Here is a 27,774-nt window from a genome sequence, read left to right as displayed (position 1 = left end):
AAAGAGCTCAGCTGCTGCTGACTCATCAAAACTACAAACCTGAAAAGAATCAATGTATCAATGCTGCTTCATGTTTCAGGTCCTGTTGATGTTATTAATGCTGCGTCATGTTTCAGGTCCTGTTGATGTTATTAATGCTGCGTCATGTTTCAGGTCCTGTAGATGTTATTAATGCTGTGTCATGTTTCAGGTTCTGTTGATGTTATTAATGCTGCGTCATGTTTCAGGTCCTGTCGATGTTATTGATGCTGCGTCATGTTTCAGGTCCTGTCGATGTTATTAATGCTGCGTCATGTTTCAGGTCCTGTCGATGTTATTGATGCTGCGTCATGTTTCAGGTCCTGTCGATGTTATTGATGCTGCGTCATGTTTCAGGTCCTGTCGATGTTATTGATGCTGCGTCATGTTTCAGGTCCTGTAGATGTTATTAATGCTGCCTTATGTTTTAGATCCAGTAGATGTTATTAATGCTGTATTATGTTTCAGATCCTGTAGATGTTATTAATGCTGTGTCATGTGATCCTGTAGGTCTTATTAACGCTGTGTCATGTTTCAGATCCTGTAGATGTATTAATGCTGCATTATGTTTCAGATCCTATAGATGTATTAATGCTGCGTCATGTTTCAGATGCTGTAGATGTTATTAATGCTGCGTCATGTTTCAGGTCCTGTAGATGTTATTAACGCTGTGTCATGCTGTGCTGTGAACCACAGACAATAATGCGTTCACAAGCCCAGAACACTGTAAAACTCGTCAGTAAACGCAGTTCGTTTGTAAATGACTTAATGAAAGAGGCCTGACCTTCCTGGAATCGGTTGTATTCATCTTGTGTGTGTCAGTAGCGCAGATCCATGTTTGCTTTTGTCATTTGTGACTGTCGGCTAACATAGTTAAATGATCGTTTATAGTTTGTAGTAATTTTATTTGTGTTGCCAGGGCAACTGTGTGGCTCGCTGATGTGTTTTTAATAGTTTCTGGACAACAATGGATCTCTGTGGCACAGAGGAAGCAGATCTGTCAGGCTGTGATACTCACACAAACATTCACTGTTGGTTCAGGGTTTTGCAAGGGATTTGTTGACAGTAAGAAAAATCTAGATTATCACCTTTTGTATAAATACTGGTGTAAGTGGAAGAATATGAAGAACAGTTCAAGTACAGAAGCAGCTCCTCTCTGATGTGTGTGAACATCGTCCCTCCTGTACAATCAGACTCCTCGCTGGGATACCAGCGTGCATGTAGAAACACTCATTAACTTTCCCTCATTGGCTGCAAAAACACTGCACATCATGCATGCAAAGAGACACCACAGTGACAGTGATGAGTAAAATAATCATATTTCATGCATCTCCATCCTGATACGCTGCATCGCGAGTCTTTTTAAACACAGCAAGGAGGAAAAAACTGAATCACATTGATGCTGCACTGACCCATTTGTGTATTAATGTATTTATTTCCCTGCCATCGCAGTCACAAATGAAGATTAATGACACAAAAACAGAGAAAAAATGTTAAAGTGCAAATCTCCACCATTACTCTGTGTGTGTGTGTGTGTGTGTGTGTGTGTGTGTGTGTGTGTAAAACGCAGCCGTGGAGAATAAGGATGGAGATTATGGTTGCAGGCTCCCTCTTTAGCTGCACACAGGAAACCAACAGCAGAACATTTCCACTCATCCAACACACACACATCCTCACACTCCGTTCTTTATCTTTACACACAGATCTACACTGTAAAAAATGATCAACTCTCTGGACTATCTGCTATCAGGGGTTTAAGAAGGTACTCTAGATAGATCTCGTTAAAAAGGTTTAAGGACATGTGGAAATAAAGAATAATACATTAGCTCAGTTCTAGTCCTGTTCTCCAGCCTTAACGATCCTCTCAGTGTCACAGATGTGTTAAAACAGTAGTTTCTCCATCTGTGAAATGTTAGAATGTGTTTGATTTAATCCTTGACACGGCGCTCAGGCACACTGAGGCTGGACTCAGCAAGACTCAATGACACTCCTGGAAATCAAAAAAGGCTTGAAGCCGGTTTAATAACAAAAATACAACAAATGGTGTTAAGTGAAAACGGTAACTAAAGGCGCTAAGGATTCTCAAAATGCAAACGAAGAACTAGGCAAGGTAGATTAGCAAGGTAACGAGGACAGGACTGACTTGAACCAACAACTATACAAGACAATCAGGCACAGGACAGGGGAAAACGAAGACAATATATACACGAGGTAACGAGCAACAGGTGGAGACAATCAGGGCGGGGCAGATAATCAGACAGGCGGGGGACACACCAGGAAGTCAAGGGCCTGAAATGACAGGAAAGTTAGATTTCACAATAAAACAGGAAGTGCAAGACACAACATGACACCAGTGAACAAAACGTCAAACACGACGAGACATGACGATCCTGACAAACATGGAAAAGACAGACTTGCTTGTGGACCACCACCCAGCATTTATGAGCATTTAGCAGATATTAGCAGATATATTTAGCATATATCAGCTGGCAAAAAGAGCCCGGTCTTAATTTATTCATTTATCCCTTCTCCACCACCTCCTGATCGGACAAGGTGAGGGTGGAGGACAGTCTACAGAAAGCTGGTGAACTGTTTGGGGATTTGTTGGTAAAATGAAGATACTCTAGCTCGGCTAAAAAGTCCCAACAGATGGAACTGGAGTCTATAAGTAACAGGAATGAGGCAGGGAAAAGGGTCCAGGCAGGCAGATACTGATCCAGAGTCAGACTGACAGGCTGATTGGTGAGCAGGTGGGAGGGTGTGGGAGTCAGGTGACTGGGACAGACTGAGGGCATCTAGTGGACAGGTTGAGAACAGCAAGTGGGAAGTGGGACTGTGGCTGAGGGAGGGGCAGAGGCAGAGGTTGTGATGGAGTTTCAGTATTTTTAGTCAAAGTGTTTTATCTTTGTATGAGATGATTTATTGATTTATTCTTTTTATTGAGCAGGGACAGCGCACATGAATAAACATTGCTGTAAATGCGCCAGTAAGACAAGAGGCTGTTTTTCATCTGCAGTCCCTGGACAGATGTTAGTGTCACCCTGAAAGCACAATTCAAGATTGAAATGACAAAGTTATTGAGATCATTTATAAGCCTGCAGAACAACAATCAGAAGAAAAGAGAATATTAATGTGAAGAAAAACATCATTGAGGACACGGATGTCAGGTACTGTTTTAAACATGCACCACAGCGGCTCAAAACACATTAAAACAACAAAACGAGGGATATTAATGTTAATAGAAATATTTTCTGAAGAAGACAACAGACACTAACTGGAACAAAAGCAAAGCAGCATCACAGACATAAAAAGCAGAATATAAAATACAAAAATCAGTCTGACACAATTAAAGTAAACCACAGTAAGACGTGCATGCATGCACCTGAGGGCAGACAGGTGAGCGAGATAACGGCAGGTGACAGCAGACAGGAAGACCAGCTCAGGACAAACAGACTGAGGACAGTAAGGTGCACTTGAGCATTAGTGCTGACAGAGCTGAGAACTAATTAACTGATTAATTTCTTTAAATGAGCTCTAAATAAACCATCTGTGTCCGGTTCTCTAACAGTTGCTGCGAGGGAGATGCCGTCAGACTGAAAACACTTTATCTGAGTGGAAAAATCATCCAGGAGCGGCTCCCACACATGGATGGGAATAAATTCAGACATTTAAATGATTTTTCTAATGTTCACTCATTAATGCTAGGTTAGTTCCACAGATAGTGAGCAGCTTAGCCAGCCATTGACTTCCATCAAAGCACATGAACACACATGAAGCGCTTCCTGTACAGTTTGTTCTTGTGTTTTTAACCATGCTAGCAGTCAGTTTCACTTTGGTTCAGACTTAAATGTTTCAGCACCTGTGGATGAATCCTACTTTTCCACCTGCAGCACCATGAGGTCAACAGTTCAGTTTGTCCAATACTTTGTTTTATGGCCAAATACCTGCGAAACCATCCTGTCAGTGTCTTTGCTTTGTGTTTAGTGCTAATTAGCACATCTTAGCATGCTAAGATGCTTAACTAAGATAGTGAACATGCTAAACATCATGCCTTCTTAACATCAGCAGGTTAGCATTGTCATTGTGGGCATGTTAGCATGCCGATGTTAGCATTTTACCCAGAGCTCTGTGTGCCGTCTGTTCCACCTTTAAATTGTGCGTTCAACAAATAGCAACCTTAAATATCTTTATTTAACATGTAGAGGAAAATGTGGATGTTTAAATGTGCGAAACAGTGTCTTTATTTGTTAAAATAAGATCTGATTAATATTGTTTGAGGATTTTTTACAGTGTAAAAATAATAAGAGTCTAAAAATAGAAGACTTCTGGCCCCGCGCTGGTAAAACGCCTCCTTTAAGCGAACCCATCTGGGAGGCCGGTTTCTGCAGCAGTGTGCACGAAGAACAAAAGAGGTCCATGATGAGCGATCGGGGACCTGCAGGAGCCACGGCCTGCTGGGACTGATCCCAGCAGGCACTGGGGGGGTTATGGGAAGAATGTTTTTTTTTCCAACACAGCGAGGGTTGATGGCCAGCTGCTGAGAGCTGCAGCGAGTTAAGGGAGGTTTCTCTGGGAAAGAAGAAGAAGGAGAAGACTCTTCTGCCTTTTTTGGGGTCTGAGTGGAGAGGCCCAGTGTGAGTGTGTGTTTATGTGGGAGAATATAAATGAGCTTCTTCCCACGGGACGGGAGCTGTGCCAATTACTTCTTCTTGGGAAAACACTCGCGGAAAGATAGAGAGTCAGGAGAAGAGGGAGCGAGAGATGAAAGAAGTTCAAATTTTGCCTTTTTGTTCCCACTGATTCATCACAGAGCGATGCTTTGTGTCGCAGCAGTTCGTTAGGAAACGGCAGCAGAGGCCTGTTTCTGCTGCTGCCATGGAAAGAGATGCTGTGCTGACCTGTCGTGCGGCCGCAGGTGTGCCGAGGTGAGCCGGAGCCACGCCGACTGACGGCTGAAACACCCAGGTGTCATGGTGAAAAGGTCACCACATAGAAATCCACTCAGAGCACGTTGACCTCTGTGGTTTTTACATTATTATAATGTGTATTATTCATTTTCTTTCATGCTCAAACTCGTTAGGCTAATTTATTTTGTTTAGTGGTTTGAAAGGCTGGACAGTCCCACCTCTTTAATTTTCTTTATTATAAGACCTTCTTATTAATATGGGCTCCTGCTCAGATTCAGTCTTGTCACTTGTTTTATTTCATTTTTGTCTTTTGAAGCTTTTTGGTTCCTCAAAATCTAATTAAATGTGATCGATGAAATCAGGTTCAGGTAGTTTGAGGTTTACAGCCAACGACCAAACGTCCGTATGTGAGCGAGAACACGTCGAACCGGCCTCTCTGACGACTCAGTCGTCGCCGTCACCTGGAAATAATGAAGGAAATCAAACCTTAATGATGATGTGATTTCCTTGAAGACGGAGTTTTATTGAAGTCAATGTAAACGTGATTTATTTGGTGTGGCGCAGTGAATATGATCCCACATCATTTATCTTCAAGTGTGACTATTTTCCATCCATTAATTCTGGAGGAATGAGAAAACAGTCTGAGAGCGAGGAATTAGATCGGGGTGTCAGGAAGCGGCCCAGCAGTGGGGGGTTATGGGAAATAACATGGGAGCCAAAACGGTTCAATTAGCTTGTCAGTTTATGTGTTAAATCTGAATAAATTTTTCATCATGTGCATAGATTATTGGGGTTTAATGCTTCTCCCGATGCAGCGTAACATGGAGGAGAAGTTGCAGCATGAAGCGGGACCGCAGGCAGTCTGCACAGGGGGGAGTCGACTCCGCTGAGGATTACTAAATACTCAGTTTTACAGCTGCAGAAATCCAGACGTGATCCAGAATCCTCAGACCGTCCTGCCATCAACATCCAGGTGAGAGACACAGGAATCCGGCGTCTTTAAGGATCAGTCTGGTCCTGGTTCTGTATTTTTCTTATTATCAGCAAACCTCAGACCGAACAGTGAATGCATCCACTAACAAGTACCGAGTGTATGAATCCTTTCTTCCTCTGAGCCACGGAGCTCAGGAGGAACTATTAAAATCACATCAGTGAGCCTCAGTGCTGCTCTGGCTGACATGCTCCTTCATTACAGTGAACACACACACACACACACACACACACACACCGTCCGGCTGCTACAAACACTCACTACACCACCAAATGTGAATTCATCCGCCGGTGAAAATAGTCCCAACAGACGCTCTATTTCTTCCTGTTTGTCTGATAAAAAGTTGTTATTGTTCTTTTTTTTTTTAGCTTTACGTCTTCAGAAGGAACCAATGGGCTTAGAGCTGAGACAGACAGGAAGTCAGACTAACCTGTTGTTGGTTTGAGTGTTTTCATGGGATTTACTGATACAAGAAAAACACAGAAACAGTTTATCATTTAAAGGAGAACTTTCAGCCATTAAAAATGTAAACCAAACATCTGGAAAGTGTCTCTTTCATCCTCCTCTGAAGGAGCTTCTCTTCTGTTTCTTCCTGCTTCTGGTTTTAATCTGAGGCTATTGATTATGTGCTGGGGACTTCAGGATTGATTGTCAGCTCTTTGCAGATGATGTGCTTCTTTTTTCTTCATCAGACTGTGACTTTCAGGGATGGTTTGCAGCGTGAAGCAGGCGGGTTGAGTGTCGTTCACGCACCGTCTGCGCGATGAAAGGAACAGCGGAACCTCCTGAAGTGTTAACACATTATTTTCATGCGATTGCCAAATACTAGCTTCATAGCCACGCCAGAAGCCACACCAGAAAAACACCTTTCAAACACAACTACACTGCGAGAGCTGGAGGACAAACTGCAAACCTGCTGTCATAAACCCACAGAGGATCTGTTCACCTGCTGAAGCCTCATTTTAAGATTTAGGACTTTTACGTTAGCTGAACTGCGTCAGTATTAGCTTCTTTTTATTTAGTTATTTATTCATAAGGTTCATTCTTGTGAAATCACATTCGTCAGCAAGAACTGTAAACAACAGCGAGGAGGCTGGCGTGCAGCTTTTCTCTGCACAGCTTGTCATGAACGCAGCATTAACGAGGCCGCCCGGCTGTGGCGAGCAGCCGTTAGCGCAGCGCTCTGCAGCCGCTAACGCCATCCTTGCCCGCACGCTCTCACAGAGCGCAGTGGAAATTATTAGATCACATTCCTAATTTATTGTCCGGGCTTTGAAAAGTTTGAGGAGCTTTTCATACTTACAAGTGGTACACAGTGTTAGCAAACAGCCTCCACACACGCAGCAACACGCCGAGCCTCACCACACATGATTACTAATTTATCAGCGTTGGAGCTGCTGCTTTTAAAACTTTGAAAAGCTTCTGTTTTTGAAGGTATTGTGTGTTTTGTGAGCGGCAGCAGCAGCCTCGGGCTTCACTTTGTAAAACAAGCTGCTCCCTCTGCGACCTTAACCTGCAATGTTTACCCAGAATGCATCGAGTTTACCACAATAATAAAAGTAATCTCAATCCAAATGTCAGCGGCGGCGGGCGGAGGGGAGAGGCTTTTAAATGGTGGAAAATGGTTGTTGGAGCCCGAGGCGAGCGTTTGTGGCGCCGAGGATCGGCACGACGGAAACGGGAAGGGAGACGCGTGTCACCTTTAATGAAATGATGCTTTCTCATTATCTCGCCGTCTGAGAGGTAGCAGGATCCTCTCTCTGCAGGTAACGCCACTTCAAACTAACTCTGAGGCTGTTTTGCATCAGCTGTGAGTGTTTTGAACACTGAGGACACACCTGAACACGTTCACACTGCAGGTAAACGGTCTGTTTCCTGCCTGTTTGACAGCAGTGACTGATCACAGACAGGCAGGTAGTCTCTCTTCTGAAGTCCATCTGATATTTAACATTAACTAAACTGTATTTACAGCCTTCTCTCAGCGGCACGGTGGGGACAGGACAGCGTCCATAACTCTCTGATGACACATCTGGTTTGTCCTGTCCTGTGACATGTGTTGGACATAAACCCACAAACTTTGCATTAAGATGCTGTTCTGCACATGGAAAACTGCTTACAGATAATAAACCTTCATGGTTAAAAACTTAAAACACAGACAGTAATATTAAACCGTTTGAAATATTTTTCTTGCAGTACCACAGTTGGCCACTGGGACAGAGTGACTCACTGCATCATGTCCGGCTTTCTGAATCTGAACGATATTAACTTACCACCTCTGAAAACTTTGTTTCTGCTAAACTCCAGTGGTTTAACTTGTCACCTTGCTGCTGTGACGTACAGGTGTGATGTCACCCAGTGACGTCGCGCCGTGTTTCCATCTGCTGTCAAGCGAATTTTAAGCAAAGTTTTGAATTGTCACAAAAAAGAAAAAACAGAGACAATGGGAATTAAGCGCATTTCCATAAACTGGTTTGGAGAGAAGAAACTTGTTTGGTGGTATAAGATACACATGGCTATGAAAAAAACAGAAGAAGAAGAAGAAGAAGAAGAAGAAGAACGTCGCCTTGGAAAAATGGAGGGAGGTCTGCGGTGGTTTGCTTGTTTGGGTGAGTTGTTGTTGTTCTTTCATGTCAGCTGGTATTGATCCTGTTTTCACCATGATAACATGAACATCCAGGAAGATGACGACAGCAGAGACGCTTCTTCTTCTTCTTCTTCTTCTTCTTCTTCTTCTTCTTTTTCTTCTTCTTTTTCTTCTTCTTTTTCTTCTTCTTCTTCTTCTTTTTCTTCTTCTTCTTCTTCTTCTTCTTCTTCTTCTTCTTCTTCAGGTTTTTGCAGCAGAAACAGCTGATCAGTCATGTTAGCGCTACATCAAAACCTATTTGGTAAAGTTGTTTCCATCTCCCGTTGAGGGCATTAACACATTTTCAAAAAAAAGACAAAATATCCAACAAGCGGAAAAACTTTTTTTGGAAAATTAAGGATTTTTTATTTCGAAATTTCAAAATGTGCATAAAAACATCTTGATGGAAACGCGGCTGCTGAGCAGCAGGATGCTGGACGGTTAAACATTTTAACTTTATGCAAATGAGGATGAAATTCACCTGTAATTTCAGCGATTTGCTGAAAACAAACGAAGTGATCGTGGTTCTGGTTTGTTGATGTAACATCAGTGCTTTCTGATTTTTTCTCCCCTAAAATGGTTAAATAAACGACAGGAGAACGAAGCATTTCTGCCTTTGAAACTAACTGACTAATTGAAAACAAACCACCCAGGGTTCAATATTTAATCTGGATACATATTTCAGAGAGCAGAGTGATTCATTATGTCCTCGGCGACGTTTCGAGCTGAACTCTGAGTCTCAGCAGTGAGTTTCCACGTCATGGCAGCTCAGGTCTTCATCCAGAGGCTTCAGTCTCACCTTCTTTTATTTTATTTTTATTTTGGAGTTTTATCTCATTAACAGACAAAACTCCCACAGACACAGAGACGCAGACGAAGACGAGGATTCACCAAAAGAAGAAGAAGAGAACTGAATGAAAAACTGTCTGTAGACCAGGGGTCACTGAGTAATGCAAAGGGCTGCACTCTGATAATACACTTCTGAAATAACGAAGTTACACAGTGTACCTTTAATTTTATGTTATTATTAATGATATTCTCTGTGAAGACACTGATGATCCATCACAATAGTTATTCAGAATGATGAAACAAGGTAGGAAACAGATACATTTCAATATGCAATATCCAATAGTTTCATTTTCGAATGATCACTTCCACATTTTGCAGGAAATCTTTCTTTACTAGCCACTAACAGTTTTTATCAAATCATAAACTCTGAACCATGTTTGTACAAATTATCAATTATGTAAGATTTAACAAAAATCGACTGGGTAGTTAGCATGGTAGCTTTTGTGACATGTACTGAAGTGTCTCTCCACGTTGTGCCGCTCAGCCGTCGCCACAGTCGCACAGCAAATGAGACACACACAGTTTTCTTTCATGTTAGTAAAGAAGAACTCTTCCTCCCGTTCACTGTGAAAATGATCAGTTTTCTTCCTTTTTTCTGCTGTTTTTGTGGGTAGAAAACGCGTTCGTCTCCTCATCAAAGCAAAGCTGGTTTGTCACGCGCACTAGACTGACCTCCGACCCAGACTACGTCAGAGTTCGTATATTAATTTTATGTTTTTAAATTGACATCCCTGTAAATGTAATTTTAAAAAAAATAACAACACAATTAAATACAATTTTAGACAGAGCTAATTCGTGATTAGTGCTATTTTTAGAACTGGCTTACGGGCGACTGATGTGGATGCTGCGGGCGACCTGGTGCCCGCGGGCACCGGGTTGGTGACCCCTGCTGTAGACAAAGAAAAACCTGCCCCAGAACAGACGTCCTGCTCGTTCTGTCCTCAGGTTGATATACACATACTGTGTATTTATACATGCAGTTTATATATACGTAGTGTCCTGACTGCCAAAACTGGAGTAAGACCAGTGAGCAAACGACTTGACAGTAACATAAGAGCTGTTGGAGCAGGAAGCTGCTGCTCGCTGTGTCACCGCACTTCAGATGGACGCTGTTCTGATCTGAGTTAACCTCATCGAACCTCTGAAACCGTTCAGGCTGTGAGTCAGGTCAGAGTCCTCACAGCTGATATGTGAAGCTAAAGGACAGCATTAGTACAGTACTAATACTAGCTCCAAATACCAGCCCTCAGATGTGTTACTGTTCAGCACACACACACACACACACACACACACACACACACACACACGCACACACACACACGGTCAGGTAATCCCTGGGCTCAGCTCTGAGCTCTCAGTCTAATCGTGGACGAAGCCTCGCTGTGTGTCCACACCTCCACGGCTGGTTGAATCCTATTGGCTCAGGCAGCCAGAGCAAATAACCGTTTAACACACTCACACTGCCGCTGTGTGTGTGTGTGTGTGTGTGTGTGTGTGTGTGCAATGTGACCAAACAATTGTCTCTTTTTATTTACTGGGAGGATGTGTTGATGTTAAAGGCCAGTCGCCAGCTGCCATGCTGCTTTTCGTTTGACTCGCTCTTTATACAATGACCCCCGCCGCCGCCGCCCCGCCCTCCTGCCGCCGCCTCCGACTCTCTGCCTCTTCAGAGTCGGCGGGTGGTTTGATTGAGTTTCACCGGCGATACTGAAAGCATGCGGCTCTGATTCCCTTCTCAATGTGACAGCAGAGCGAAGCGTCGCCGCGCGCTCGCTGCTGATACAGCATCTTCCTCGCAGCGCCGACAGAGACCCGACAGCAGGATGACATTTCTGAGGGCAGGGAGCGGCGACGAGGGTCAGAGGAAGAGGAGGCCCTGTGGAAGAAAAGAAGAAAGAGAAAAGAAATGTCATGCCAGGCGTCAGGGCTGCAGGCCTGCAGGAAGATGAGGAGGAAGATCCTGAGGGATGAAGAAGAATGTGTTGGCAGAGAATAATGGGAAATTTTAAGATTTTTTTTTTATTATTCCATATTAGCTGGAGTCAGGTGAGAGGATGGAGCAGTTTCATCTTTGTGCATCCACTAAATACAAGCACAGCTGAGGCTGATGGGAACATCATTAGTTTTGCAGGAAATTTAATCGATCAAATTTTGATCAGATAGATGAAAAGTTCAGATCAAAGTGATTAAAATTTATTCTCTATGGATCGTTAATATCTGTGCAAAGATTTCATTTCACTCTGCACAAAACTGTTTCTGAGCTGGTAAGAGACCAGGTAAGAAAAGAAAGGTAAAATTAGCTGAAGCACACAGGAAGATAATCAATTCTAAGATTATTTCCCATAATGCACTTGACAGCCTTGACAGCCTCTGATCATTGGCCATTCAGCGAGGAACTGAAGGTGCTTTTCTTCCTGCTCTCTTTGCTGCTTCATCTGATCTGAGATTCAAGCCTCCACTGAGACGAGGAGGAAGAGGCGTTCATGTTAAATGACACAGTCCTCAAACCCCCAGCGCCGTCTGTCAGGCAGGAGAACGCTGCGTACAGCAGTCAGCGCTTGTTCGTGTCACGGCGGCGGCTCGCGGTAACACGTCGGGCCGGCGTGGACGGGGAGGAGGCTGACTGCGCCGCAAATACCAGCTGCCAATCGTCCGAGCCGTGACCTTTTCTGTGATTCTTCTGCCTCTGAGGAGAGCGACTCGCAGGGCTGCTGGCAGGTGGTGAAACAACGCAGCGCCGTTAGAAAACACTCCTCGCTTCTACTCACAGAGTGAAGAGCAGCAAAGTGCAGGAGAGCTGGGAACATCTGCGAATACCGAGCACGAAACCCGCCGAGAAGAAGACGAGATCCGCGTCTTCTGCAAACAACACAGTTTAGATACACATACGTGTGGATCTGCAGTGTGTGCTGCTAATATGCACGCAAGTTAAAACTGAAATATAGATTCAGGATGATCTTCATACTAAAACACATGGTTGTTTAAAGGCAGGAAATGATCTTCATGTCGTATGTGTTCGTGTATCTGCTGCGCCGACAACCTGACACCTGGAAAACAGAAAACACACAGACTAAACACACACGAGGCTAATTAACTAATGAAACACAGGTGATAGAGATAACAGGCGGGAAAACACACAAAGACAGGAAGTAAAACAAAACACGACACATGAGGAGAGTAACCTTCAAAATAAAACAGGAAACAGGCAAAGGAAAACCCTCAAACCATAACATAGCATACGCTATCATGGATGTGATGTGATTTAAAACTGGTGAGTCGGTATGAAAACACATTTTATTCACTGGAAATATTTTGTGCTTCACACAAGATCAGTAAACAGACATGCAGCCAGTATCTGCACACAATTTAAACGATTAGTTATTATTCCGGAAAAATGCTGCAGCCTTTGTAGAGTTTGATAATCAAACTGTCAAAGGGATGTTGTGTTTTCCTGTTTGGCCTCATGATGGCGCTGTTGTCTCGCTGTTACTGGAAAGTTTGTTTGCTTTCGCTTCCTGTCACAGTCGCCTGATGGAGCATCACCTGGTCTCAGGTTCGATGCAGAGCAGCGGCTCTTTGTTACTTGAGGGGGGGTCAGACGACAGCGGCTCCGGAGGCAAAGACGCACCTGAGCAGTGGCGTGGCGTTTCCACCAGGGGGGGCTACAGCCCTAAAGGATGCTCTGTGTGCTCAAGAGCAAAATTCTGTGAATGCACTGAAACTAGTTTTTACTGACACGAACCAGCTTAATCCATCTGCCAACATTTCTTACACATGAAATATTCAGATCCACTTATTACAGTGACAACCAATCAGGGGCCACCAGAAGATCTGAACATCACACACAAACCATCATCAGGTCATCACACAACAATGATCCAACTGAAGATCCAATCATCAGGTGTGTGTCATACTGGAGAGCCAATGAAAACCAGAGGAACAGCTGACATCTAAGGTGTGTTGATTGACGCATGACGTCAGCTCAGCCATTAAGTCACATTCAAGGAAACAGTCCACCTTAAATGTCGCCATTAGCTGAGTGAACATCCTCCATCCATCCTTCACTCTTCTGTTTCTTTGTGACTCAGTTATGAAGAAACGTTTCAAAGCTGATCAGCTGGTGCTGCGTTCACAGTGTCTGCAGGAAATGAAAGCTAGCTTAGCTTAGCTTTTCATAGCCTGTTAGCTGAGTTCAGCCTCTACCTTAACTGTTCTGAACGCGGCTTCATTCGCTTCACGCAGATTGAAATCATTCAAAACACAAACTGCTTGTGCTCATTCGCCTGTGCTTCTTCGCGCGATGCTAATTGCGACCTGCGACACCCAGCTAAGCTTCTGTGTGGATCAGACTGACTTCATGAACAGTGTCATGAAGTCGGTCTGATATTCGGACGACCGATGAATGCAAACTTGTCTCTGCGGGAACAGATCACATGAGCTTCAAAACGAGCCACAGCTGAAACCTGCAGGCTGCGCTCAGATCAGACTTCACCGCTGAACAGATGCAGTTCACGTGTTCCATATAAGGACAGTGTGAAACATTAAAAGTGTTGCCAAGAACAAGTTTATTATCTGGACATTAAGTCATTGGTTCTGTGAAGAAAGGCCTTTATTTTCATCAGATCTCATTAAACACAACTGATTACAGGATATTTAGCGTCTTTGCACCGTAGACTCCGCTCCATTCTTTCTGTCAGGGCCCCTGAACGCCTCACGGCAGCGAACGCCTCCTTCATGAACTGTGAGCAGGAAGCCCAGGTGGCCGGCGTCTCGAGCCTCTTGGTGTGATATCCGTCGTCCCCCCTCCCTCCATCCCTCCATCGCTCTTCCTCCTGTTGTGGAAAAATAAAACCAACTGTGACTAACGAAGTAAACTTCTCACCTGAGTCGACGGGCCTCCTGAGCGCCGCGCTTCATCCATCCAGAGCCGGACGTCACCGGGACAAACAAGACGGCGAGTGATGCTTCAGCTGCTGCGTGACAGGCATGACCGATGACGGACGAGTGGACGCTCGGAGGATCCACATCCTCATTCTTACCTCTCACAAACACACCGTGTTTTTTCTCGTCCTCCAACGATGAATGGACGTAATTTGTTAGAAAACATTAGAAAAGTTGGCGAGAAGAGGAAAGTTGTCTGAGTGTGAAGCACCGCAGGGATTTCTCTTCTACCTTTACTTCCATTTTTTTTTTTAGCTGTCAATCAAATCGGAGCTGGAGGTGAGAGGGGCGAGGATCTTCTTCTTTGGTTTGAATCCAGCACAAACAACAGCAGCTCTCCACACATCTGAGAGCGTCTCAGGGGGATAAAACCAAACCGGGCTGGGAGCCGACGCCCTTCGGCCCCGCGAAGAGGCGAACGTTCAGGACGGACGAGGTCGCCGCCCGGCCCCCCTGCAGGTGTTTACATCCCGGATCACAGGCTGCAGGTGGGATGGAAGAGAGCCGCATCGAGCTGTTTTCTGACCTGTGGACTGTCGTTACGTCAACAGTTTGTTTGTGAGTCGCTGCTGGAAACAAGCCGCTCTGGATGTTTTAATATTTTAACATTATGTCTATAATGGAGCTTCACACTACAGCACGAAACCTGACGCACCAGTCGTCAGCGCAGAGTTTCATAAACAGCAACTTTTCTAGTTGCTGAAACAGTTTGTGAGAACAGTTTGGAAACACACTCGGCTTTGGTGAGCGACGTCCACTCGCAGCTCCCGCCAGGCGGCCACAGGTCAGTTACAGAGTCTGTCTTCCCTGTCGGCCGCTCCTGGTTGAAGAATCCAATCCAGCTTTATCTGTAAAGAACTTTAAAAAACCAAAGTGCTGTACAGAAAAATAAATGAAAACAAAATGAAAGAATAAAATACAAGAATAGATTAAAAGACATAAAACAGTTGTACCAGTAAAACAATCAAATAAATAATAAAACAGGCTTTAGGGCATTCAATCGTTCGCAACTGGACCTCGTCAGTTTGTCTTAGAAGACGTTTCGCCTCTCATGCGAGCAGGCTTCATCAGTTCGTACGCAACCAGACTAGATAGGACAGCTCTAGTCCAATGCAATGGTGTTAGGTTCAAGTATTTATCCCCTGAGTGAGACCAACCCACAAAAACAACAACGGTATCACTCTATTGTGAGGCAAACGATCCCCCCATTAAGGCGGGGTGGGGTGCAACCCTTTGGTGTCAACGACAGTCGTTAGCCTCGTTAGTGTCCCATTGTTGTCATTGGGACACATTGAATCTCTTAGGGAGGTTCTCCCTAAGAGATTCAAAGATTTAGCCTCTGAAAACAAACAACAAAGCCATTCACACATGGCTCAAGGAGCCTCCCAATGACAACAATGGGACACTAACGAGGCTAACGACTGTCGTTGACTCCAAAGTGTTGCACCCCACCCCGCCTTAATGGGGGGATCGTTTGCCTCACAATAGAGTGATACCGTTGTTGTTTTTGTGGGTTGGTCTCACTCAGGGGATAAATACTTGAACCTAACACCATTGCATTGGACTAGAGCTGTCCTATCTAGTCTGGTTGCGTACGAACTGATGAAGCCTGCTCGGATGAGAGGCGAAACGTCTTCTAAGACAAACTGACGAGGTCCAGTTGCGAACGATTGAATGCCCTAAAGCTTACAATGACCTGGATGAATGAGAATATTCACAGGCAAATAATAAAACAATGAATAAAAAAGGAATAAAATAATAAACACATTCAACATCTCAAAGTGTCAAAAGCAAAGAAGAAAAGATGGTTTTCAGACGGGATTTAAAAGCAGACAGAGAGGAGGCCTGTCTGATGGAGAGGCAGATCGTTCCAAAGTTCAGGAGCTGCTGCACGGTCACCAGGAGTTGATCAGCTGACCTGAGAGAGCGGGGGGGGGGGGGGGGGGGGGGGTGAATAAGGCTGCAGCAGCTCAGAGAGGTAGGGCGGGGCGAGGCCACTGAGGGATTTAAAAGTAAATTTAAATTAATTTTTATTAATTATTTTTTTTAAAGTTAAAAGACGCGCAGCAGCGTTTTGCACCATCTGAAGACGGGCGATGGAGGACCCACTAACCCCCCCACATAAAGTGCGTTACAGTAATCCAGCCTAGTGGTCACAAAGGCGTGGATTACTGTCTCAAAGTGCTGCCTGGAAATTACTGATTTAATTTAAGCTCGATTTAACGACAGAGCTCATCTGATGGTCGAGCTTGAGATCCGTGTCCACTTTGAATCCAAGGTTTGTGACGGTGGGCTTAATATACTGGGACAAGGAACCCAGATTTACAAATGGGGGCCCACTGGTGCCACCAAAAACCATCACCTCTGTCTTTTTTTCATTCAAATTTAAAAAGTTCATAGCCATCCAGGCCTTTATGTCATCGAGACATCTAAGTAGTAGTAGAAGTATATTTGGGGATTATCTGGACACACACACCTGATTAGTCGGGTGTTTAGTGGATGTGCTGTAAAATCTCACCTCTGAAACCTGCAGCGTAGACACACTTTGAACTGAATTGTGTTTTGAAACTGCAGTTTGAGAGCAGTTTTATTTTTGCAAGAGGCCAAAAAAATACATGAAAACACACACACACACACACACACACACACACACACGCACACACACACACAGGTAAAGCGGAAAACTCCCGGCTGCCATTGTTCCACCTTCAGCTTGTCACCGTCTCATCACGGCTCATTGTGTGGAAGACAAAACCATCGAGCCCATTGATCTGTGAATCAGATTTCTGTACTGCATGCTGCAAACACAGATCCATTGTTTGTTGGAACAATATGGCAGTGAATGATGAGCCGTGTTACTGATAGCAGCGGCGCTGATAAACAACAGTCTGCATAACAATGGCCTCGCAGTCGCAGCAGACTGAATGAGAAAAACTCACACAACAAGAACGCTGCAAAGTTTGTGAGGAGAAATCAGCAGTCAGAGTGCAACATTATAATTAACTAAATACTCTGAGGCCAGAAAAACTCCATTCTCAACCTCTGCAAAAATAATTGCAGTATTATTTTCAGCACTAATTAAGTGGCTAAGGCTTCTTACAAGGGTAAAAAAATTAATCCCTTTTCTAAATCCTATATAATTTAATGTGAGAGAAATCAAATAAATAAGAGGCTGCGGCTCTGCTGTGAGAGGGTTTGATATGGGTGATTAGGTGAGCGTGGCGTGAAGAAGCCCATTAGGATTGTATGGTGTCATCACAGCAGCTGCGGGCGGCGGCCCTAATCCACTCCTCAACCCGCCGCCGCCGCCGCCGCCACCGCCACCGCTCGCCATTTTCTCTCCCACTGCAGCAGCGAAGCAAAGACGAGCAGCCATTGATTGATTTTTATCCCGTTAAGGAGATGGGAGGCAGATAAATGCCGAGGTAATGAGGGGCAATTACCAGCCACGATAAGCTTTATTATGGAGTGAAAGTGTCCTCGTGTCAGCGACGCGACGGCGAAAGAAAAGCTGAGAGTTTTCAGGATAATGAGTGATCACAGTGTTACTGTACAGGTCAGAGCCCAGACAAACTCAGAATATGTTTCCTTTCAACGCTCAGATGAGTCGAAACTGCAGCTAAAGACGCAAAACCTCTGTCACAGCGAGTTGTATCATGGTAGCAGGGTCACCGTGGAGTAAAATGACCAAACTTCATCACATCTGATCACTCTGATCTTTCTTTTATTGGAACATCCAGACAAACTAAAACATCTCGACTTAATAACAAACTAACGAACGAACTAACTAACAAACAAACTAACAAAATAACAAACGCCTGAGCGTGGCGAACAGTGCTGCTGCACAGATCACATGACCCCGCAAGGCGGCCGGAGGCTACATCACCACACCTGAACTGACCGTAGAGTCCTCAGTCCACGTCAGGTGAGGGGTGGAGCCTGCGTACAGGAGGAAGAGGAGGAGGACTCATCTGTAATGATGTTTTTTTTTCATCATTATCAATATTAAATGTGTTTGGATGCATCAACAACGTCAACGACAGAGACCTGATCCTGAGTACTGCTACTATAATACTGTAATACTACAATACTACAGTTTAATAGTAAGAATACGGCGGGGTTGATTCTACACTGTTGTTTAAGAACACTGATTAAATCATTGACTGTTTCAGCAGTGGAACATTTTATTGTGTTGGTCTCCATCACAGGTATAACAGGTGACAACAGGCTGCTCCACCTGCAAGTTTCTTTAAAAAACTTTAAAACTAACAAATGTTTCGTCTCACAGCTGAACTCCTTCAGAAAGATCATGACGATGTTTCAATAAATACAAACATGCCCCCCCCGTTAGTTCATTACACCACCTTTTATTAAAGGGGAACACCAGACTGAAAAGTGTTTCACCTGTAACCACACCCACCAGTGATGTCAACAACAAATCAGCTGTTTGTATGTCGCTATTTAAAATCTGTTTTACCATAATTAACATATTTGTGCGCTAATTTATCCTTTTGCATGACGTACGATCAATAATTATAACAAACCCCCAAACTTCCACACAGTATCATAGTTTCAGAATAGTCTGGATTTTAAATGTACGAGTTTCCTTTTAAATACGATAACACTGATAATAGCGTCATCTTTGGTAAAATGTATAAAATGTGACGTTAACATTTAGATCCTTTGTGCTTCTCGTTGCTTCTATCGTGTTCACAGCCTTCAAAGCACAGTCACATCTGTCCTTCAGCCTTCTTCACTGTGGTTCAGCCATCCTGCAGTTCATACAAACCGCCTTCTCAGCCTCCACCTCCACTACAAAGCCTTTACCTGCCTTTGAATCACGTTTGTCACTGATAGTTCGTCACAGCTTTACAGCCTTTTCAGTTTGTGGCCCCCTCTAACCCTCATAGGTCCCGTTGGTCTACAGCAGTGGTCCCCAACCTTTTCTGTACCATGGCCCAGTTTAATGTCTGACAATATTTTCACGGCCCAGTCTAAAGGTGTAGCAGATAAAAACAAAATAAAATGATAAGATCGCCATTAAAAACTGTGGTATTTTCTCTTTAATAACAATAATAATGAACGTAAATCCACTTTTTAATCATGTCAAGAGGACCTGGCTGCAGACTGCCACTGTCAGGCACCTCCACCGTCAGTACGGGAAATCACGTGATACATTTCAAAATAAAATTGCAAAAAATAAATAAATAAATAAATAATGTGAAAAAACAAAATAATGGAAATTATTTTCTCTTTCTGTGCGGCCCAGTACCAAATGACCCACGGCCCACAGGTTGGGGATCAATGTTCGACAGAGCTGTGAGATGTTCCCCCACAGCGATGTCTAGCTCGAGGTAAAACGACATTTGACGAGCAGAAAAGGCAAAGGTTTGGTAAAACGTCGGTAAAATACTGCAGATTTCTTACAGCACATGTTTATTTTTCTTCTTCTGGAGACCGCTGACCTCCGCCGTCGTCCCGTCTGCCGGCCCCAGTGCTCCCCCCAGCGTCGTGTTTGGATGTAATCTCCGGTGAAGCTCGCGCACTCGACCGCCCGCAGCCGGCGGAGCTGCCGGGGTGTACGCACTGTTCTGCCGTTGTTATCTGATTCCCTCAGGACAGGAAGCCAGAGACGGATTCATAAAAAGGAAATCTTGAAAAGAATTCTTAACACGAGTTCATCAAAACGCTGCGAGAAACCTCAAAAGCACTTTTGATCAGACGGTTAAAAGTTTGATCAGAAGTCTGCGTCGTCTGATGAGCCGGAGAGACGGAATAACAGAACGTTTTCATCCGGCAAATGAAATAAAGGTGGATGATAAATAAAGACAGCGTTTCTTCATCCAATATGAAAGACGAATCAAATCGTGTCGTTGTATCTCTGAAGCTCTGGATGTTTTTTTAATCCGTTCGCTCTGGTTCCAGGTGTTACCCTGGAACGTGAATACATGAATAAATCAGCTTCTCTTTGAGGTAGAACACATCTTTGACTGCAGGAGGAGTGAAAATGACAGCTTTAATTGGCGCATCCGGCTGTTTTTGTTCTGGATTGGCAGTCAAGCCTGATGAAGTAGAAACGGTCTGACATGATGATCAGCTGACGCGAAGCCGGCGGCAGCCAGACGGCGAGCTCGGCCCATTGCTGCGGCAGCTCGGAGACGAACCGCTGCTGTCAGGTGAACAAAAGCCTCGGCCGCGTCAATCCTTCCCTCCGAATCCTTCGCTGAGTTTGTGATTTTGACTCCCGGTTTCTGAAGCTCTCCGAGGTCTGACTGTGTTCATCTGACAGGAAGTCAGCAGATCTGTTCGGTCGGCGGCGACTCGCCTCCTTCACCTCCACACAGCTCTGAGAAAAGCTGCATTTAGCATCGACGAGACACGTTGAAGCTCTTCCAGCCGTCAGTATGAGACACTGTGTGAGTGAAGCATCAACACGTTATTTCTATTGACGTCTCTACTTGTTTGTACACAAAAAAAATAGCAAAAGAACAGCAATTGTCCAATCGTAGCTTAGCAACCACGACAAAGCTCCACGACACCGTGTGTCATATGTGTTAACAGGTTAGAGTGTGGCGGTTGGTATTTCCTGTGCATTTATTTTGAAGGTCCAGTTCCTGTTTTCTTTTATGTGGGTGCTAACTTTATGTTTTGCTTCCTAAGCCCCCCCACTCGAGGAGTGATTGGGCGCACCTGAATTCACTTTCTGAATCAAGACGTCTATTTATTCGCTGCTGAGACACTCCTCGACGCCAGAGTATACTTCTTCGTACCGTGGTACCAGTGGCCTCGTATCTCTAGTGGTAACGTACATTCGTGTTTTCTGGATATTGTTCACCTGGAGTAATTGTTTGTCTCCTCTCCTTTTTGTTTCAGTGCCTCCCATGCCCACACAGCCCAGCACTCTCTGGACCTCTCTTAGTTAATGTTTTTTCGCTGCCAGCGACCTCTTCTGTTTTTGTTGTTGTAAATAAAACCTTTGTTAACCCTCTCCGCTTCCACTCCTGGGTCTCTCTCAGCGCTAAGCGTCACATAGAGCCCAGAACAAATTTAATGAACAGATTAAACATTGTTTGTCTGCTCTGAATTAAGCTGCTAACTTAAGCCAACAAGCTGCTGTTTCTTCCAAGGCTAATTAGCGTACCAATAGCTAACGACACGTACTGTAGCAGTCACAGACGTTATGGTAGTTCATTATTAGCAGCTCTGTTCTGAGATTCATTTGTCAAACTCGTCTTTGGGTAAACGTTCGTGAACCCCGAAGCGTTTCCCCTCATTTAGGTATTAAACTGTGCAATGATACCGCGATTAGCTTAGCTGAACAATGCTGTTCTTTTATGTCCATGTTTTGTGGTGAGGATGCTAACTTTTACTTGGGACCTGTTAGCTTTAGCATTAATCTTTTTGCATCAGCACACATCGCTCTGTTAGCATAGGAACCTTTTCCAGGTCGCATTTCCAAACAAGTCTGCCAGAAACATTATGATGTAGGCTGGAGCTAATGTTTTTTTTAAGCTAACTGGCGCTAGTAAGCAGCAGCTTAGCCAGAAAATTAGCTAGTTCTTGGCTAGTAATGATGACCTGCTTCTGTCCTTTTTTTGCCTCTTTTAACCTCTGAGTTGGTGAATCATATTAAGAGTCAATCTGCTTGATTCTCCAGTGAATTCATTGCTTCTGTCAGCTGACTGCTGGAACAGTAATGGGTGAAATATCTGTTGACGGACGCTAATAATCATGTCATTATATGAGGCCGGCTAACAGGCAGAGATCAGAGCGGCCTCCTCTTCCTCTCAGTGAACACGGATCCAGTTTTCAGCAGCTTTGAATCACCTGAAAACAGCTGCACGCTGTTATTATTCCCTCTGCTTTTGACTTTTGTTCGTGCGGTTAAAACACTCGTGTCGGCCCGAGGCAATTTAAAAATTGTGTTTGTGCAAAATTGAACTTTACAAATAAAGTTGAAATTGAACTCGAACACCTCATATCTGGAAAAAAAAGTACTTTTTCTTAGTTGTTTTGCTGGAAGCAGGAACACGGCAGCTATTTTCTCTGATGTGTATTTTAGAAGCGATACAGGGGAAAATGATCGAGTGTCAACAGAAACAACAACTGAGCTTTTCACTTCACGGGAAAAGAAAGACTGAGACGCAGGTGTGTGTGTGTGTGTGTGTGTTCATTATGTTCCTGTATTTCTGTTTTGTTTTCCTCTCTGATGTGCTTTCATTGGCTGCTGATCCTGACTCAAGGTGATAAACATGGAAATAAAAACCTGCCTTTGTATGTTTTCATTTCCTGTTTCGGAGCAGCGCAGCTTCCTTTCTGTGAACACACACGTCTGAAAACCAAGGGCACATCCCACAATAATCCTGCCGCTCAAAGTGTGTCTGACATCCCAGTAATGGTTAGAAAGCATTTATTATCCGCAGCTCCAATTTTAATAAACTTCTAATGGGAGGAGTTTGAAATAAAAAGGTGATTCATACACGGGGAGATCTTTTCAAGGTCCCTCTCATTTCAAACCGCTGCCTCCATCAGAGCGCTGTAATTAAAAGAAGCCGCAGACAAAAAGTTGTTTCTGATGTTGTGAAAGACAAACAACACTTAGGACGTGTGGGCAGGAAACACACACACACACACACACACACACACGGCATGAATACCTTCACACCTGTCTTACCTGTCTCCACTGACGGCTGCTGTCTCGTCCTCTGAGCGTCTCACAGGCTGATTTGTTTTTTACAAACAAAAAGAATTCAAACATCCTTCAGTTTCTGATTGAACAGTAATTCCACTACATGGCCAAAAGTATGCGGACGGCTGAACAGCATGCAGCAGTTAAACACTCCCCTCTCCTGCTTTCAGTCCCTGCAGCTGATGATGAACCTGCTGCTCCATCCAGACCTCGGAGCCTCGGCGCTGTTGGACTCTGGTGTTCGGTCAGTCCGTCACCAAGGCGTTGGACGGGGTTGAGGTCAGAGGTTTAATTAAATACAGCACCTAATGCATACATACTTACACAAGAAAACAAATATTCTCAAATATTTTGTGATTCATTTGTAGATTTCACGCTAACAAACAGCTCAAGAGAAAACGCTCAAAAACACAAATATCTGATGACAAAGACGAGAAGAAGAAGAAGAACGATAAAAAAACATGTGAGAACAAACTTTAACTCATGTAATGTTAAAGAAATGCAAATAAACAAGCATAAATCATAAAGCAAGCATAAATCCCAGAGACAGACAGTCAGACAGACAGACAGACAGACAGACAGCCAGTCAGACAGCCACTCAGACAGACAGACAGTCAGACAGACAGACAGACAGACAGCCAGTCAGACAGACAGCCAGTCAGACAGCCAGTCAGACAGACAGACAGACAGACAGCCAGTCAGACAGACAGCCAGTCAGACAGACAGTCAGACAGACAGACAGTCAGACAGACAGTCAGACAGACAGACAGACAGACAGACAGTCCAATAGTAAGTCAGACAGACAGACAGACAGTCAGACAGCCAGTCAGACAGACAGACAGACATTCAGACAGACAGACAGTTCCTCTCCAGTGTCCAGCTGAGCAGCAGCCTGTCTGTCTGTCTGTTGGACTATCTGTCTGTCTGACTGTCTGTCTGTCTGACTTGCTGACTGTCTGTCTGTCTGTCTGTCCGTCTGTCTGTAGGACTGTCTGTCTGTCTATCTGTCTGTCTGTCTGTCTGTCCGTCTGTCTGACTTACTATAGGACTGTCTGTCTGTCTATCTGTCTGTAGGACTGTCTGTCTGTCTGTCTGTCTGTCCGTCTGTCTGTCTATCTGTCTGTAGGACTGTCTGTCTGTCTATCTGACTGTTGGACTGTCTGTCTGTCTGTCTGTCTGTCTGTCTATCTGTCTGTCTGTCTGTCCGTCTGTCTGTCTGTCTGACTGTCTGTCTGTCTGTCCGTCCTCCGGCTCCTCTCGCAGTATTTCATGGCGCTCGGCTCGGCGGGGAGCAGAACGCCTCACAGCCAAACTGAACCTGCTGCTGGATGAATTTCCAGCTCTGAAAATATTACATTTCCTGTGTGCAGAGATGGAAATCAGTATTCTAACCCAAAGCAAAAATATGATTAATTGCTCCCCGCCCGAGTCCAGGCATGAGGGTAATAAGCCCGACTGGAGGAGTTTCTCTTTTCCAGCTATTCAGCCGCGCTCGCGTATGTGCAAATAATTTTTTAATGTATGCGCTGCATTAGAAATATCCACAGAAAATTGAATTTGGATAGTTACATGTGTAAGTACCAAACTCATTTCAGATGAGGCTAAATGAGAGCAGAAAGGAGGAGAAAGGAGGAAGTGTCTGCAGCTCTTTGATACGGCGAACAAACAGCGGCGCTGAAAGCTCCCATTTTTCTCTCCTCTTTGGCTTTTTATGCACAGTCTCAAATGCCAAAGTCAGGAAATCTTTTCATTAGTTTTGGGCTCAGACACACGCTGAAATAAATGCAGCTTTTTTCATTGTGACGCGTGTTAAATATTTCAGAGATTTCCGGACTCTTTCACCGAGCGAGAGAGGGAGACGCGCCGCTCAAACGTTGGCGTCAAAAAGAAAGGAAATGCTGAGGCGAGAGGTTGATGCGCTCCGCTGAATATTTCTCTCATTGTCCTGTCAGAGAGCAGATACGGCGGCGGTATGTGTGGCTGTCAGTGAGCGGCGCGTTCGAGGCCGACGATGAACCTCCGGGCCTCCTGAACACGGATTACGCTGGAGAAGAAGCTGCTGCTGCGTCGTCTGGTTCAGCCTCTGATCCAAACCATCAGAACCAGCAGCTGGTTCTGGCTCCTCCGATGCTGTAAAACCTGACGAGGACACACCGTGAGTCTTCGATTGGCTCTTTCAGGAACGATGTTTTCACATGCACACGTGAAACGAGTCACAGATAAATCTGTGGCGTTGGACAGAACTCATAGCTCATCTCAGGCTACATCAGCCACTACAAGCCGAACACACCTGAACCTCTGACCGAACTGTCGGCAGACGAGTTGCTTTGTGGGTAATGTGGGTTTGACAGCAGTGGCGTGCACGGGGGGGCGACCGCCCCCCCTCATGGCCCAATTGTTGAAAAACGCGTGCTAAAGTGCCCTCTTGGAAGCCAAAATGCGCATGATAGTGCCCTCTTGGAAGCAAAAACTCGCGCTAAAGTGCCCTTTTGGACGCCAAAACGCACGCTAAAGTGCCCTCTTGAACACCAAAGCGCCTGTTAAAGTGCCCTCTTAGGAGCCAAAACGCGCGCTAAAGTGCCCTCTTGGACACCAAAACACGTGTTAAAGTGCCCTTTTGGACGCCAAAACGCACGCTAAAGTGCCCTCTTGAACACCAAAACGCGTGTTAAAGTGCCCTCTTGGACACCAAAACACGTGTTAAAGTGCCCTTTTGGACGCCAAAACGCATGCTAAAGTGCCCTCTTGAACACCAAAACGCGCGCTAAAGTGCCCTCTTGGACACCAAAACACGTGTTAAAGTGCCCTTTTGGACGCCAAAACGCATGCTAAAGTGCCCTCTTGAACACCAAAACGCGTGCTAAAGTGCCCTCTTGGACGCCAAAACGCATGCTTAAGTGCCCTCTTGGACGCCAAAACGCGTGTTAAAGTGCCCTCTTAGGAGCCAAAACGCGCGCTAAAGTGTCCTCTTGAACACCAAAACGCGTGCTAAAGTGTCCTCTTGAACACTAAAATGCGTGCTAAAGTGCCCTCTTGGACGCCAAAACGCGTGTTAAAGTGCCCTCTTAGGAGCCAAAACGCGCGCTAAAGTGTCCTCTTGAACACCAAAACGCGTGCTAAAGTGCCCTCTTGGATGCCAAAACGCGTGTTAAAGTGCCCTATTGGACACCAAAACGCGCGCTAAAGTGTCCTCTTGAACACCAAAACGCGTGCTAAAGTGTCCTCTTGAACACTAAAACGCGTGCTAAAGTGCCCTCTTGGACGCCAAAATGCGTGTTAAAGTGCCCTCTTAGGAGCCAAAACGCGCGCTAAAGTGTCCTCTTGAACACCAAAACGCGTGCTAAAGTGCCCTCTTGGATGCCAAAACGCGTGTTAAAGTGCCCCCTGGGAGCCAAAACGCGTGCTAAAGTGCCCTCTTCAGTGGCAGGGACATGCTATATGTGCCCTTTTTTTCCTTTTCGCCCCTGGCCTTCAAAAAGTCTGTGCATGCCACTGGTACAGTGGGTATATTACTGGGTATAATAGGGTACTGCTGTGTAAATAAACTGAGTACAGTGGGTAAACTGGTTATATTGGATGAGCCAGGTGTAACGAGTGTAACAGGAACTGTCAATATAATGAATAAAATGAGCACAACAGGAAAACAGAACAGTAACACAGTGAAAACTGCAGCAGATTAGCAGGATCTTATTTTTGTGTTTCAGAGTCAAATTATCGCTTTCAGGCTGCTGCCAGTCTGCATATTTATAAAAGGGAAAGGTCTTTGTGTGTGTGTGTGTGTGTGTGTGTGAGCTGGAAGCGTCTGGATATCAGCCATCGGGCCGGTGCAGCACTGGATTATTCACACATTCGACCTCCAACCCAGAACAACAACAAACAGCCCAGCGCTCGCTCCGCCCGGCGCTCTGCAGATTGGACGATTACGGGTCGTGACACCGGCGGTTCGGCGGTAACGTTCATCTCACATCTCCTCCGAGGTCAGAAATAGACCCGACCATCTCAGCGATTCCTCCCGCATCGAGAATGTTTGACATTTCCCTCCCGCTTTCATTCTCTGTCTTTTTTAAGATTAGCTTTTATTTCACAGCTCTGCGCGCGGGGCGACAGGTGAGAGGGAGGAGAGTGACGCCCGGACGACGAATCACGGACGGACGAGGCTGGAAGTTTCCTCGCGCTCGCTGTGAAGGATTATCGGCGGTCGTACTGAATAAGGATGAGCGCAGGGTCAGGCAGACAGCGAGGAGGCCGGAGCTGTTCGCTGATATGAAAATGTGTCTGTAGTGCTCGTGTGCTCAACAGTTCAACAGCTGTTCAACAGCTTCCTGTCTGTGTTTGTGGCTCACGCAGCCGTTTGTCTCGTCCTGCAGGAGGTGAGACGATAACAGAAAGACGTTCACAGCAGATCCTGATATACAGGAAGTGATCATGAACCATGAGGTGAACGCCAGCGGACAGATGACAGGAAACGAGGAAACAAACTGCAGAAAGACCTGCAGCTCATATTCCGCCTCATCGTGTCTGCAGGTCTGACAGTGCTGGTTGTTCCACCTCGGTGGTCCAGACTGAGATTAATGTTGCCCTCCTCTTCCTCCTGTACTTTGGTTTGTGATCAGATGGCTTCAAAGATAATGACGCTGCCATCAGTCTCAGCTGTGCTTTGCATGTAGTGCTGCTTAGCAAATGTTAGCACGCTACACACTAAACGCGCTACACACGGTAAACATTATGCCTGCTAATCATCAGCATGTTAGCATGC

The sequence above is a fragment of the Chelmon rostratus genome, chromosome 9, assembly GCF_017976325.1.
Source record: "Chelmon rostratus isolate fCheRos1 chromosome 9, fCheRos1.pri, whole genome shotgun sequence".
Classification (NCBI taxonomy): Eukaryota; Metazoa; Chordata; class Actinopteri; order Chaetodontiformes; family Chaetodontidae; genus Chelmon; species Chelmon rostratus.
The sequence above is the reverse complement of the archived record's forward strand: the minus strand, read 5'-3'. Positions refer to the sequence as shown.